Source organism: Cyanistes caeruleus, chromosome 1, assembly GCF_971803275.1.
Source record: "Cyanistes caeruleus chromosome 1, bCyaCae1.hap1.1, whole genome shotgun sequence".
NCBI classification, from domain to species: Eukaryota; Metazoa; Chordata; class Aves; order Passeriformes; family Paridae; genus Cyanistes; species Cyanistes caeruleus.
The window spans coordinates 7,932,309-7,948,567 of record NC_141701.1 but is presented as its reverse complement, the minus strand read 5'-3'; the positions used below and the strand labels follow the sequence as shown (position 1 = coordinate 7,948,567).

At 40.2% G+C, this 16,259-nt stretch overlaps 1 long non-coding RNA gene across 1 annotated transcript; it reads left to right on the top strand.

Moving 5' to 3' along the window:
• Positions 1-9: 9 nt before the first annotated feature.
• LOC111945151 (uncharacterized) lies at positions 10-15,313 on the top strand. The gene is made up of 3 exons (XR_015283612.1): positions 10-482; positions 10,616-10,717; positions 14,566-15,313. It is a non-coding gene; the product is annotated as an uncharacterized LOC111945151 (long non-coding RNA).
• Positions 15,314-16,259: the final 946 nt, after the last annotated feature.

Genomic DNA, 16,259 nt, shown 5'->3' with positions numbered 1-16,259 from the left:
CCGCGGGCTGAGGGAGCGGCGGGAGGAGGGTGAGAGGGTGAGAGTTCCCTGACAGGAGACAGCCAGGACAGCCGCGACACCCCGTCATCTCACCGTGCCACTCTGAGCACACGCCCCAGGACCCCGGGGCTGCGCAACTCAGGCTGACACAGCCTCGGGCTGCCAAAGGTGTTTAATTCACCACCTGTGCGTAAAACGTGTTTTAATGAGCCTGGTGGTTTAGAACATACATAGGAGATAGTCATAGAATGGGCTGGGTGGAATGGACCTTAAAGACCATCTCGTTCCAACCCCTTCGCCATGGGCAGGGAGACCTTCCACTAAACCAGGTTGTTGGGAGCCCCATCCCACCTGACCGTGAACACTTCCAGGAATGGGACATTCACAGCTTCCCTGTGAAGTCTTGAGACTGTCTCGAGAATCTGCAGTCTTGCCACCCACACAGTAAAGGATTTCTTCCTAATTTAAACGTGCTCTCTGAGGTAAGAGCTGAGATCATGGGGACTCAGGGTGTGTGTCCCTTGTCCTCTGTGTCACCACAGGTAACTGGCAGGACTGTCTGAACACCCTTAGTGCTTATGGGCATGTAAAGACAAATGTGAGGAAGCAGGATCATTTGTGTGTAAAAGTCACCTCTCCTCCCTGCTGTCACAACTTCTACCAGCTATACACGGAGCTTGGCTCCATCAGTCCCTACAGGTGCAGGTAGCATTGGTGAGGGCCAGGCTGGCCCTTAGCCCCCACACAGACAGACTGGGCAGCTGCACATTACCAGTGTTCATTCCATCAATGCTCCTTTTACACAGAATGAACTAGATGAGACAACTCTTATGAAAACATGTTCTTTAGAATTTATGTTAGAGACCCAAGTAGAAGAGAGCAGGGAAAGACCAGACCATTCCAAAGGCTGGGGTTGTTTCACTGCAAAATTTTTGTCTCCACTGACCAGATGGAAATAACAGAGCAATATTACAGCAGAGTCATCACTGGCTGTTCTGATCTCATGGAAGCAACACTGGGAACCTGGCTTTAGCCTGCTGCCTTAACCTGCCCTCTTCTCCTTCTAGACTCCTTATGCCTATTTCTGCCCCCTCTTCCCACACACCACACATATCTTCTGGAGAACATTTCATACTTCTAGGAGCAATAAAGATGAAAGCACACTTGTGCTCAGGCACACACTGCCCATGAAAGGAAGGGACTGTGCTCTTTTTTGGACATGAATAATATTCATCCTTACCTTGGCATAGAAAGAACATTCTCTGGTCCTTGAGTCACTGAGCCTCACTACAGCAAGTGGGGTGGATTGTCCTGCCAAGAAAAGCACTTGTCTTCCCATAGAACCACTGGCTGAGCATCCACATGCCATGTGGTTTACTTTTTACATTCATATATTGCATTATACAGTTCTGCTTTGCACAATCATAAGCCTTTTTGAAAGGCTACATTAATTAAGGCTTGTTCTTTACCTAAGACAACAAACCAGAGTTGGAATTGCTGAGCTTTGCTGTCTGGCCCAGTCAGCAAATGCTCGGAGGGTCTGTCTGTCTGTAGGATGTCAGAAAAGAAAGAAAAGCTATCACTGTTGGGGTGCCTGGCCCGGTCACAGAACCTCATGAAGCAAAGTTTTTGCAGCTCTCAATCAACAGTTTCACAGCTTAAACAAAAATAACCTCAAGTTCTTCAAAGTGGCATCATATTAAAAGCCACATAACTTATCTCCAGCAGAGTTCAGCTGCACCACACACAACACGAATCCAGGCACTGGGATCACCGTCATTGATTGTGAGGTCCTCTCAACAAAGACACCGGTGATTCCTGGGGCTGTCCTGTGCAGGACCTGGACTTCAATGATCCTTGATGGTCCCTTTCAGCTCAGGATATTCTGTGATTCTATGAACAGATCCCATCTCAAGGGAGAGCCTGATCCCAGTCTGTTCATCTCATTCTGTCAGTTTCCCTACTGACAAAACTCAAGGCCCACACTACCCATGCTTTCCCTGTCCCTCCTGCACAACGCCTTGTCTGATCTGTTGTTTTTCAGGTCCCAGTCCCAGTTTTCATTCTTTCATTCAGGAATATCTTTCCTGTTTTTCTCCAGAGCACTTTCCAGATCTTTCTGCACTTTCTCTCTCACCCCTGATGTCTCTCCAGCCAACACACAAGTGTTCTTCAAATACAGCCCTGCTCCTCTTCAGCCCACTGAGTAGCTCCTTTTCATAGCCTGCAGCCTGGCTGCTATGAGTTGACTTCTCCTGAACTAACTCTTGTAGAATAATAATGATAATAATGATGATGATGATGATAATAATTAATCTCTACCAAGTGCTAGAGAGTGCAAAGTCCAAATATAGAGCAAGTCCAGTATTGCACAGGTCTTCAGCCTGCGTCTGGAGCTGGAATCCATGAATGGAGTGTGGATGCCCTTACTGAGGGCACAGCAGAAGCTGACTTCTCCTCTTTCCAGTTAACATGATTTGGCTTTATTCACAACTAAGAAAAGCACTTCACTGAGGATGTGCATTCCCAAGTGTGAAATGAGAGTGCAGCTTGCTTGGCTGTTCCATAAGAGCAGCCCCATGGAATTAAGGTGGTAAAATCAATCAAAGGTTAGAATTAGTACTGCATTGTACAGCTTTCATTTCCATTTACATAAGCTATTTCTGGGAATCTTTTACATCCCACAGTCATACACTGCATTTGTTCAGAATCTCTGACTCATTCAGTGTTGCTGACGTACCTGACCTAGATATGAATGAGGGCTACACAGCACAGGGGCTCATCTGTAACACAAGACTGCCTCGTTTGTTACAGAAGCTGGAAAATGTTGAGAAGTAAACATGAGGTTTTATGAAGGGAAATTAGGAACAGATTTTTCTTGCAGAGTTAATTTCTGATATAAAAACAATGTTCATTAATTGCATCTTCCTCCTTTCCTGCTTCCTCACTGTGGCATTTGCAATGTGCTTTGAAAACCATTATGGATTTCTATAGCTGAAAATTTTAGCATCTGTGCTTAAATGTGATAATTACTTTTAAATTCCCTTATCCTAGATGTCTTGCATTGAAAATACCCAGTTAAGGAAACTTAACTCTAAACTTCTGTACACCACTTTCCTTTTTTTTTCCCATGAGCATTTTGGGAAAATAAAGTAATTTCTGTTGAAACAGAAAATCAATGAATGTCCCATAAGCACCCAAAACAAAACGAGGCAAAGCTCTGTAGAGGGAAGACACAATAATTGGCTAAATGAGGCAGTTGTCCAGTGAGAGAAAGCAGTAAATTATGTGACTGTGACCTCAGGATCTGCAGCAAAAAATACCAACAAAGGATAAAAGCAGACATCTGCAGACAGTCTTTATTTAGACACTTAATGACCTTCCAGTGCTTGAATTTCCAACCTGACTGATTTTTATTATAATAAAAACATTTTAAGACAAAAATCCTTTAGCATTTTATCAAGTGGTGTGCATAAAGCATTCTAACAGGAGAGCAGAACTCGTAAGCTAAATGTTGTAAGAAACAATGTGAAAGAAAAGATCTTCAACTTTGTGTGAACTTACTGTAGAATGGAAAAAAGACCAAAACATCTGTCTGGGTTTTTTATTAATTACACAATACACATACACCCTACTGCATTTGAGTTTCCTGTACTTTCTTGCAAACAATTCCCTGGGCAGCTTGTTCCAATGCCTGACAACTCTTTTTGTGAATATCCAATAAAATCTAACTTAAACTTTCCCTGCTTCAACCTAAGGCCTTTACCTCCTGTCACTTGTTACTTGGGAGAAGAGGCCAACTCCCATCTGGATACACCCTCCTTTCAGGTAGCTGTAGAGAGCAGGTAAGTGCCCCCAAGCCTCCTTTTCTCCAGGCTGAGCACCCCCAGCTCTCTCTGCTGCTCCTCGTCTGACTTGTGCTCCAGACCCTTCCCCAGATCCACTGCTCTTATCTGGGAATCTTCCTGCACCTCAATCTCTTTCTTATAGTGAAGGACCCAGAACTGGACACAGCACTTGAGGTGTGTCCTCACTAGAACCAGTACAGGGGGACGGGCACTGCCCTGGTCCTGTCCTGCTGGTCACATTAGAGCTGACACAGAAGGCCAGGAGGCCATTTGCCTTCTTGCCCAGCTGGGCACACACTGGCTCATGTTCAGCTGCTGTTGGCCAGCACCCCAGGGCCTTTCCAGTCACTCTGCCCTCAGCCTGGAGCACTGCAGGGCCTTGATGGGACAGGAGGGCAGGACCCATCACTTGGCCTTATTGACCCGCATACAGCTGGTCTGGGTCTGTCGATCCAGCCTGTCTAGGATCAGAACCTCTGCAGAACCTTCCTACCATCCAGCAGACCAACACTCACTCTCAGTTTGGTGTAATCTGCAAACTTAATGAAGGTACACTCGATCCCCTCATCCAGGTCACCAGTAAAGATCTTAATCAGGGCTGGACTGAGTACTGAGCCCTGGGAAACATCACCAGTGACTGGCCACCAACTGCATGTGTCACCATTCACCATCACTCTCTGGGCTCAGCCATTCAGCCAGTTTTTAACCCAGCAAAGAGTGTACCTCAAGTGTTCTTCCCAAGCTATGGGAAGCCAGTTTCTCTAGGAGAATTCTATGGGAAGAGGTGTCAAAGGCTTTGCTGAAGTCCAGGTAGACAACATCCACAGCCTTTCTTCCACCCACTACATTGTCACCTGGTCATAGAAGGTCAGGTTCATCAAGCAGGACCTGCCTTTCATGAGCCCATGCTGGCTGGGCCTGATTCCCTGGTTGCTCTGTATGTGGTGACACTCAAGTGATTTGCACCACGAGTTCTCCTGGCACCGTGGTCAGGCTGTAGTTCCCCACATCCTCCCTCCTGACCTTCACGTAGGTGCTCGTTGCATTTGCCAACCTCAAGTTGCATTTGCCAGCCCTCAACTCTGGGACCTCCCCAGTTAGCCAGAACTGCTGATAAATGACGGAGAGCGGCAGGGCAAGCTCTTCCTCTATTCCGTCACTACCCTGGGGTGGATCCCATCCGGATCCATGGACGTGTTGCATTATTTTTAAAAGAAAAGGGACCATTGTTTAGTGAGAGCAAAGACTAAACTTTGTAAAGTAATTAAACAGTTCTTCCTGGGTTTTGTAAACTGTTTTTCCACTAAGGAAAAACTTGAGCCATATTTACAGCTGTGGAGGTAATCAACAGTGTCCATTTAATATAGATTCTGGGGGAGGACACAGAAGAGAGCATTCTCAAAAGCTACACAGGTTTAAGAGATTTTTTTAAAAGTTAATTAGCACATATATTTTTATCACATTTTTATTTTCTCATTGATTTCAAAGGGAAAACAATTTGAGCTTATGCTCTGCACTTTTGTAAGTTCTACTTGAAAATGCAAAGATAAATGCTCAGAAATTACAGGGGGTTGTTTGGCAACCAGCCTTATGCTTATGGGAGAAAAGTTGCTGTTGCCTTCCTGTAAATGCTACATTATTTTTTACCCACATTATCTGTCTGCAGTAACTGTATCTGCTTGTTATTTTTATCTGCCATGTTTAATGTTGAGCTCTTGTTTAGGACTGCATAATTGCTGTTTTCTTGTTACAGAACATTAACTTTATGCTTCCAGTAACAACTTTATAATGAAAATGCTAATAAAAATGGGGCAGTGCAAACTACACAGTTACAAGTCTCTCCAGAACTTAGTATGAAGCTTATCATAATTCTTGACACCTCAGGATTGTATAGTCTACTGATATTGATTACACTGCACAGTTAATTTAAAAATTATCTCCTGCAGACCTGAGAGAAAGGCAACAATTATAAATAACTTCAGAAAAATATATACATATTGAAAATGCTTCTAATAAACATTCTGATTTTCTCAGTGTAGCAATATAGTCACTGCAGGACTCAGAAATATCTTGTATTAATCACATTTCTGCTTGCAGGTTTATACTGTTTAATCCTATTACAACTGTACAGTTTGTTTTTCCTTTGGTAGGTGATGTCAGACTAGCTGAGACAGCAGCACAAGCTGGAACACTGCAGGTTTAAATAGCAGTTTTCCTTGTTCTTTTAAGTAGTTTTGGATTGGGGGGTGTTTTCTTACACAGGGACAAGAGATTATAAGACAAGAAATTATAACAGAAAAATGAAGGTTAAGAAATTCTATTATGTGCTGTTTCTTCAGTCTAGTACAAAATGAACACTGTGCAGCTGGACTGAGAAAGAAATGCACATGAGAAAGCAAACTTTGACTTAACTTTTTCAAAATGTAGCACTGTCAAAACAGAAGATTATTTTTTATTTATGATTATGTATAAAAAGTGCAGCACAATATCCAAACAGCACCCTGATTTCACTCTCTTCACCTTTACTGTAATTCAGGCAAAGAGAAAATATATATACACAAATATACACAGTAAATAAAAAAGGTGAATTCATAATACAAATAGCATATTCTCCACACCACTAAGTGGTACTGAAAAAGGCACAAAGAGAGGTGTGGAAGATAGACATCTTTGTTATCGTATTCCTGCTGGGAAAGTTGCCACTGCTCTCATGCAACAGGGAGCTATTTATAGGATAGTGGAACAGAGAAGAAAAACAGCACCAATCATGCTGGGTTTGATTTATTAACTCCACAGGAGGAATTTGACAACCATTATATGCCCAAATGATACAAATCTGACAGCTCCTCCATGATTTGTATGATGGTAATTTGATTAGACATTGCATCATATGTTTGACTTCAGGAGATTGCTCTACAATTCTCAATCTTCATCAGTTTTCTGCAAGATTATCATGTCATTAAATATTTCATACTTTAAGTTCCCTCCCAGGAAAATGAGAAGTACCACTGCTACCTACCTACATCATTTACCTGAAGTTACGGAAAGCATATGAGACTGCTCCACACAACATCCTTGTCTCCAAATTGGAGAGACATGGGATGGATGGATGGATGGATGGATGGATGGATGGATGGATGGATGGATGGATAAAAACAGGAGGCTTGGAACTAGGTGACCTTTAAGGCCCCTTCCAACTCAAACCCTTCTGTGACGCCTTGATCTAGGCCTGTGTGCCTATAGCTTCCAGAGGGCCTCAGAAGCATCCAGAATTCCCCAGTGACTTTAGATGGAGGTTGATGGGATACTGTGACCAAATGAACAAGACTCTAAAGAAGAACATTCCTATTTATGGAAAAAAAAACAACACTAAGGGATCTGTGTCATATCAATACCATTGATTTCCTCATTAGTCTTTGAATCTTCCACAATTATCACAGCCCGATACTTCCATCTTTGACATAAATAGTGATGATAGAAAGAAAATCCATTAACAAAAAAAGCTGTAAATATGTCCTTTTTCAGAGTAATATTGCTTGACTGACAAAAAGTCCAGTCACCACCTATTCATTCTTTGCTCCTTACAAGGAGGAAAACACATGCACTGCACAATGTTTGTGGATATTTTAACCACCCTTCCTTCCTCTATCTCTTACAGAGGAATTTTGACAGTAGTATAGAGATTACACCACAAAATATTTTCAGAAACATTCACAGTTTTTACAGTTTTCCTAAAAAATTGTTAGTATCATCTAATAATAATCATCTTTTGAATATGCCAGCTACTGAAATGTGATAACAACACTGAATTGTATAGTCTACAGGCAGTCTGTGTAAGAGAAGGTGACTTCACTTCTCTAAATAACGTTTACCAGGGCTGACAAAGGCTCCAGTTATACTCCTTAATTGGAATAAGCTGTTTGAATTTCTTTTTTTTTTACTCCTCCAGTGTAAGCTTGCATCTTCAGGTTTCATTGGACAGTATCTCAAACCCAAGCAACTCTGTACTCTGTCTGGCATTGTTCTCTTGGCCATGTTACAAGATTTTTCCTCATTCAAGAACAATTTATTATTCCTTTTCCCTTCCTCCTTGATAAAAACATGTTGAGTGTGCTTAATTTGTAACTCTGCTGCTCTGAAATAATCGTTCAGGATGGAGGTAAAAGCAAATAAATTTTGTAGCTTGCATACCTGAATACTCTTTCTATTTTTGGAGCTTTCTTCAGTCATTTTCTGTGCTAACAATTAGTGAAAGTTTAAGCATTAAAGGTTTAGCTAGACTTCTTTCTGCTTCACTTCTCTTTCTCTGGAAGAACAGCACAGTTGCGTAACACGTGAAGTGCAGTCCCTAAAAACCATCTGCTCAGTCTCCCTTCGTTAGCACACCATGGCAAGGGTTTGGGTTTGGTTATTTTTGTAACACAGACACCACTACTTAAACATCCAATAAAACTATATGAGTTCTGGTTTTATGTTCATACAAGGAAATTCTGCTGAGAAATTCTTCATCCCTGTCATAGCACAGCTGTCAATTTTGCAAAAGTGGTTATTTTTTAAAACTGGGTTATATAGTTAAACCATGTATGTATTGTGGACTCTTCATGTGCCTTATAACTGTTTACATTTGCTTATATTTATCTCCTGATATATTCTGAACCATAACTGAAGCCTGATTATAATCTCATTCATATTAATGAAAGCCAGAAAAAAAAACCACCTTAGAAATCAGTGAAGTCACTCAGATGTTATAGAATTTAATGGAATCAGAATCTGGCCTTCAGTCACAACAATTTTAGATAGATTACATGGTCCCACATCAGCAGCACTATCTGCCCTAAAAACAACCATCAAATCTAATTAACAGATGTGAGCTGTCATTGAGATCAAGCCCTTGGAAGCTGTTACTTTAGTGTGACCTCACTTACTTTTTCTTCTAGCAGGAATGCTGCAGCTCAAACAAAAATTCAGGGAAGTTTGGAATTCTAGGATTTTCCAATATCCCATTTGGACACGCTGGAGGACATCCAGCCAAGGACCAGCAGAACCTTCACATCCCTTGTGGCTCCCATGCATGCAGGCTCTGTTTGCAAGAGCTTCAGAACCAGATCTGCCAGTGAATGTTCAGAGCCTGGCACAGTACAATCCTCCACATTGTCACTGGCACACAGCAGCACACATGGATGTTTAATTAAAATGGCATCTACATCAAAAAGGATGTTTTTGATGGAAGGAATCAAAGCCTACATTCTGCATCCCACAATATTAACTACTTCCTTACCTACATATATATATACACACACACACAGTTTTTATGGTACAATACCTTAAATCTGCACTTTAAGCAGTCTAAATAAATAGAAAAACCAGTTTTAAGATGAGGATCTGTATGGAAATTATTTCTGATTGTTCAACATGCAATTGGTTCTTCTAGTATTAAAAACAATATGAAAAACTGTATCAAAACTTTTACTCTTGCCATGAAACACCATCCAAGATTATTTAAATATTTATTTTCTGCTACTAAGCATGTGACCATGGCTAAAGTTTCCATTTCCTCAATTCACTGATTCCAAATAGGAAAAACTTTATATAGCAAAAACTCAAAAAAGCTCAGAAAGGAGAAACCTGGGAAATTTGTGCTTCAAAATCCTACAAAACACCTATCAAATTAGTTGACCAAGAAGTATCATAGTATAAAGAACATAGAGAGAAGAGATTCCTCACTTCTTTTCACCGAGATTTCTAATGTAAGGATGTCTCAGGTAAAAGCAGATATAAATATGTTTACTAGTGGGAAATGTAACATCACTGTTCAAATTCCTGCAGAACACGAAGAACCAACATACACACTAGTGCCTCTGATCTGAAAACTCTACTAAATTATCTTCCCATTCTTTTGCCCTCAAAGATTCCATCTTTTGATAAGATTGAGTTTGCTTCTTGCTTTCCTGTCTCTATCCTGAAGCACCAGTTTTTTTCTGAGACTAATTTAAGCAGGAAGAGTCAGGGGTATTTCTTTGTATCATAGCAGAAGCCAGATTTCATTAACACTTCTCTGGAGGTACAAAGTTTGCATCTCCAGCTGACAGAGACAGACCAATGTCAACCCCTTGGCGTGGGATGCATCCAAGAAGTGCCTCTCCCTGGAGAAGCAGAGTAGCTGTGACAATGGAAATCCTGGGTGTGCTACATCTGCATTACAGGCAGGAAGCAGCCCACAGTAACTATGGTAGGCAGTTCATAGGATGAACAAGACTTCATGTCTGGTGGGGCATCACACACAGTTAAAAAGTTTCTGTGGACTGTCAACCCTGGACTGTGATCCAGCTTAGACCTTTGCTATCTTATAAAACCCTTAGAATAAGCGGGAAACATCTCCAGAAGAAGATGGCTAACAGATCTTTTCCACTAGATGGTAGTTAGTCAATTCAAGTAATTTAATAATATGTGGGGAAATGTGTTTATTAAAAAAATGCATTAAGCTATGCACTTAACATATATGCTTTCAGCATGTTTTCCATAGCCTTAAGTAAACAGCACAGTTCACAAGGCATCTTTCATCCCTGCCGCTTCCCTTTTTCCTGTCAGACAAAGATAAAGCTTGTGTGAAGTTTGGAAAAATAATTTTTCACTTTATTAAAATGGCAGATTTTTCAGATAAAGCCATATTGTTTACAGGAAATTATTTCCCTGCTGAGACAGTGATATTATCAGACAACAAACAATTCTGAGTGACATAAACTGCATTTCCTTCGTTCTGCTTCCAGGGCCCATGTACTGTTCCATGGATTAGGCTTTCCTTGGCTGCAGAGGTAGACAAGTGAGGGATCTGCTGTTCCTTAACAGAAAGAGAGAACCCAATGCCAGAGGTAAGACCCTAATTACTCATACTCACCTACTGTAAAATCACGTTTTAAGTTTTAAGCAGTTTTAACTTTGTCTGTACTTTCCTGAGACACAGAATCTCTATAAAACATTAATTAAACTGGTCAGAACTGGCATAGCTGGTTTGAAGTGAACTGAATTTTGCAAGTTCTTAATGAACAGACAAGTAAAATAAGTATCAGTGAACATCTACTGAAATACTTGTATTTTTCGCAGAAGACAAATGCAGGAAGAATCAAAAATATTAATGTGTATTTCCAAAATTGCTGTGAAAAGATCCACATTAACTATGCCTCTGTGTTTTTCAAGAGAAGTTTGATTTTTGACTGCTAAGTGACTTACCATTGATGTCATATCTATAAAAAACTTCCAGATAATCTTATAAATCATTCACACTCTATCTTTGCCCAAGATATTTATCCCATTTTGATTTAGGCCATCACTGGCGCCATGGGATTATCGCTGTTTATCTAAAAAGCACCAACAGAATGGAAGAAAAAAGTGAACTACACTATTTAAAACATGGTTTCAAATTCTGCAGGGTTATTTTATGCTTGGAATCCTCAAACACATTTTTTCAAAGTTTAGTTTTAGTTTAGCACAAACCAGAATGCCAAATATTACCTCAATGAGGAGGAACAGTACCAAAATCAGTCCGCCTGATTCTCAAATGAAGATTTTCACAGAATGGAAAACAAGTCAGCACTCAACACACTCACAAGTTCAGCCGAGCCCATGGAAGGGTGCACACAGGCACTCCTATCAAATCCTCACTTAACAAAAACAAAACCAAACAAGCCTCCCCCCACCAAATACTGGTCCTGACACTCTTCAGTGAGTGTATTTTCTCCCTTAGGAGAAACCAAACTATTTGAAATTATTTGATACAGTATCATTATAACCTGCCCTACTGCCCAAGTAACCAAGGAACAGCTAAACAAAATCCCCAAACCTGGAACCACAAAGAACGCAAACTCTTGAAAATCCCAACTATTCAAACACATTAATTAAAGCTTTGGTTTACTATATTTACGTTCTACTTCTAATGAGTTTTCAAGTGCTGCATCAAAAGCAACCAGAACTGTTTTTTAATAAAGCAGTTAAGTGTCTAGTTGGATCATACTTGAGTTTCTGCAACATGAATTCTAGATTTCAAATGCATTAAAAAAAACCCAAAAATCAACCTGCTGAAACATCAAATATGCCTTCACATCTGATCTGCTCAGATTGTTTACTCACTGTCCATGCTACCAAGGAAATTAGCTCCGCATAGAGGCACTGGCTGGAAAGATGCATCTTTGAAAATTTGGCTGGCAGCAACTGTTGTTTTGGGCATTCCTTCCTGCCATAAAACTTTTTCTTTTTTTGTCACTACTGCGTGGCTCCACGAGCTAGTGGTGCACACAATACACCAAGTGAGGGCATGGATCCAGTCTGAGGGAGGACAGCGAGAGCCTTTCACTGCTCCCTGTGACACCGGAGAGCTGTGCTAGTTACAGAGTGTGTTCCTTCCCATGAGTGAGGGCAGAAATCACAGTGGGATGGGTCAAGAGCGTGCGTCAGCACTCACCACCATGTTATAAGTGACAGCAAAGCTGCAAGATGTTACAGCCTGACAGGGAAATCCTTCTGTCTTGGCACTTTCCTCGTGCTTCAGCACAGCTGTCAAACCCGGCATTCCCAGAGCATGGGAACCACGGCAGGATGGGTGAAGGAAAGGCAGCAGAACTTGAGAGAAACTCTCAGGCAGAGTCAGGGACACAACAGGGCACCTGATTCTGGGAAATGGAATAGAAAGACATGCAGATTCTTTCTGGAGATAAGCTTTTAATGTTTTTAATTACATCATCTCTCCTGAGGAGGAGAACTTGCATCCCTCATACTTCCCTAGTTCATCCAAACTGGAGAAATGTGTTTTGTATCAGTAAAACAGATGCACTGAATAGAAATCTAAAAGAACAGTTTTGTACATGCCGAAGTGCACAGACAGCAAGCACATGGTAGCACTGCAGTGTTCACACAGATACAGGTGATCTTCAGATACAGAATTTGATGTGGTCTCTTCCATGCAATAGCCTCCTGTGCCATATATTGCATAACACCTGCCCACAAGGACTTCCATGTATTAAAAAGACCTCCTCAGTTTGTCAGCAAAAATAAAAACACAACAAAAAGTTCAACTATATTGAAATGTGGCTGATGTGTGTTAATTTAAATGAGGAAAAATCCTCTCACTAATTTTTATAATGTATTTGGTCTTATAAATAAGAAATATTACATTCTGGAGTCAGAGCCTTTCAAGTACTAACAAAGATACCAGATTGTAAGTGTGATCCTCAAGAAGCCAGTTTTATGCTTTATAAAGATGAGGAATTCTTTGTCCCCCATTCTTACATTTGGATAAAAATATTTAAGCTCTTTTTAAAAAATTTTTGGTACCTAATAATGCCCAAATGCTGAAGCCATTTAACAACACATTCATCAGCAGTAGGAATGTGACTCTAAGACATGAAAGAAGAAGAGCTACTAGGAAAACAAGAGATACTTGTCTTTTTTCTCCTATGCAGATTTCCCCTTTCAAAGATAAAATTTTTTAAGATATAAAGGGCAACAGAAATTGTTAAAGCTTAGTAGTTTTAATATTTTAATGATCTTTTGGTTTGGGAATTGTTTTTACAGTACCCTGTAAATCTATTTCTCCTTTGACAACGATCAAGTAGATAATAAGCAATAAATCACTGCTGCAACTGAGAACTGAACATTCAATATAAGCTTTTAGATTACTTCTGTCATCAGGGTATGAGACGTTGCTTTTCAAGCAAAGATAGATTGTCACAGTTTATTTGCAATTAGAAAGATACAGATCCCATCAGTTAAAGCCTGTTTCCCAACAAACATATAGGCTTTTCTACAGCCAAAATCATAATCTGAGCATGAAGAGATTTCTAAAAATACATACTGCTTCCATAGAAATTAGTGCTTACAATACAAAATAGTACTGAAAAATAGGATTCCCTGCTTGCCAATGCCACTTGGTCATTTAGAAAAGCTGCCTTTCAAAGCCAGTTGAAGTCTTATACATCCACCCCCCAGCCCCACCACTTGTTATAGCTGAGTGTAGGATGTTTACAGGAACTAAAAATTAGCTAAACTATATAAATACAGAAGTGCCTTTCAATATATCAAAAAATAAATCTAAACAGACATATTTGGTATTTGCACCACTCATACTGTACATGCAACTCTTATTAATCTCGACTAACATCATGAAGTCAATCCATGCATTTTAACATTTGATCTTCCAAGTATCAGTTCACAGTAATATCCATGTAAAGTCCTTGATGTTGTAGAGGTCCAGAAGCAAAAATAAGATGTTTCTCTCTCACAGCCTCTGTAGAAGAGCATGCTATTGCACTTACCTGCCAAGGCCCTTGATATTCAGAGTACAGGCACTTTCTAGAAAACTCAAACTATTTTTAAAATTGAAACTCAATTCTAAAATATATACAGAAGATTAATGGGGTGATACAAATTGGGAATCCTCAGAAATGTCCATCTCAAATCCTATGCAAAAACAATCCTTTGTTTATATTTCCAGTTTCTTTAGTGTGCTAAATTTTACAGTATTTGTTGCAACATTTGTTCATCTTATTTTTATGTTCTTAAAATAATTCCCATTTCTCCTCTAGAACTTTTTAAAGGCATTTCTACTATTTCAACTATTTTCATTTTTATTTTCACCTCCAGTTTCAGCTACTCAGAATTACAAGTCATTATAATAGCAAAAAAGAAAAACACTCCTTAGCTTCAGCATTTCTCTTGTATTTTACAGGTGTGTTTGATATCCAGTCTTGAACAAACAAGACCTCAGTAGTGCAGAAAGACAAAATTTCAGTGAACCCAGTCAAGAGGCCAAGCCTCAGCCTTCTCCATACTCTTCTCTGAACAGGTGTTTGCAGCTTTACTGGGTAAAGGGAATCACAAATACAGATTATTTCATGCATAGAGGAGGGAGAAAGCCCTCCAAATGTTTTAACAGTTGGTCTTTGTATGCAGGAAAACATAAGCTCAAGCAATTCTGCTGAACACAGCTGTGAGCTCTGAGCAAGAGAAGAGAGCGCTCTATCAGGCCAGTGCAAAATCACCAAGGACTTTGGGGTATTGCTCATAGGTGGTCAGAAAAAGTGCTCACAGGACCACCAGAGGCAAGCTCAACACTGGACTTCACAGACACTCCACTGTCCACCTGCTCAGCAAGGGTCAAACCTGGTATTAACCACAAGCTTTTATCCCCAAAGGCAGCTGTACCTTGCACCTGCACATACCAAAAGCAGTAGCTGTGAGGCCACTGTGTCACTCTGGATCCCCAACCAGGTTTTCATTCAGGTATTTCCCTCTGCAGCAAAACACCAGGAACTGATCCATGTCACACAAGCAATGGTTGCTGGCTTCACATGAACAAGATGAGGTCACTTGCTTGCTGAGCATCAAGCTGACATGTCAAATCTGCCTCTCCTCTCCTGTTCCCAAACTTCATTGCTGTGTTTGTGAGCCTGTCCTGCTTCCACTCCTCATCCCCACCAGAACTGCACAGATACTACGCCAAATCCCCATCCATCCCTTCCCAGATATCTGAGTACTGCAAGCTCACCTGGGAGCACGGCATGAATACACATGTGGACAACACTACAACACCCACCTTCTTCAGCTGCAAACAATAACCACCTTTGAGACATGTTAAGATGTTCAGGACTTGGTATTTCATGCATAGAGAAAGCAGATCTTCTAATTTCAAATGCTTGGGAAAACAAACAAACAAAAAAACCCCTCAAACAAAAATAGAGTGTGGATTTTTAAAATTTATTTCCTGCAGTTACAAGGCACTTGAAATTATTTTCATGTGCTGACATGAGACAGCTGTGTTTGAGTACATGGATTAGACATCAGTACAATATGAAGGTATGCACAAGTTCAATTGCACAAGACTGGACTGACAAACTGCACATGACCTAAGTTTTTGTTTTTTTTAAAAAAAAAGGCAGCACTTATGGAGCATGTGGAATGGCTAAGACAGCACTAACCAAAATGAACACTAGTTTTATTATAATATGTTTACTTTGATCTAAGCAGTTTGTTAACAAAAAACATTTCCTTTCGTCTAAGTCCAAATACTCTCAAGAACTAGGAAATGCTAAATATTTACTGCAAAGAAAGCTTGGAAAACAACTACCAAGCTTTTTTTTTTTTTTTTAAGGAATCAAGCTCTGTAGCTTCTGCATCAAAGCACTTTTTATAAAGATACAGTCATGATTTATCAAACCAAGACAATTATTTTTAAAAAAAGCTATTTTAACTGAGGTTATGTTAGGTGTGCTTTAAATATCTTTGTAGAGGTGCAGGCAATGAATTAGATCAATAAATAAGTTCATGACCTTCTATCACCACCCACATTCCTGTGTCACCAGACATAACAAAGGGTAAGAAAGAAAATGGTTACAGGAATGGGACCATCACAGAATAATGGCT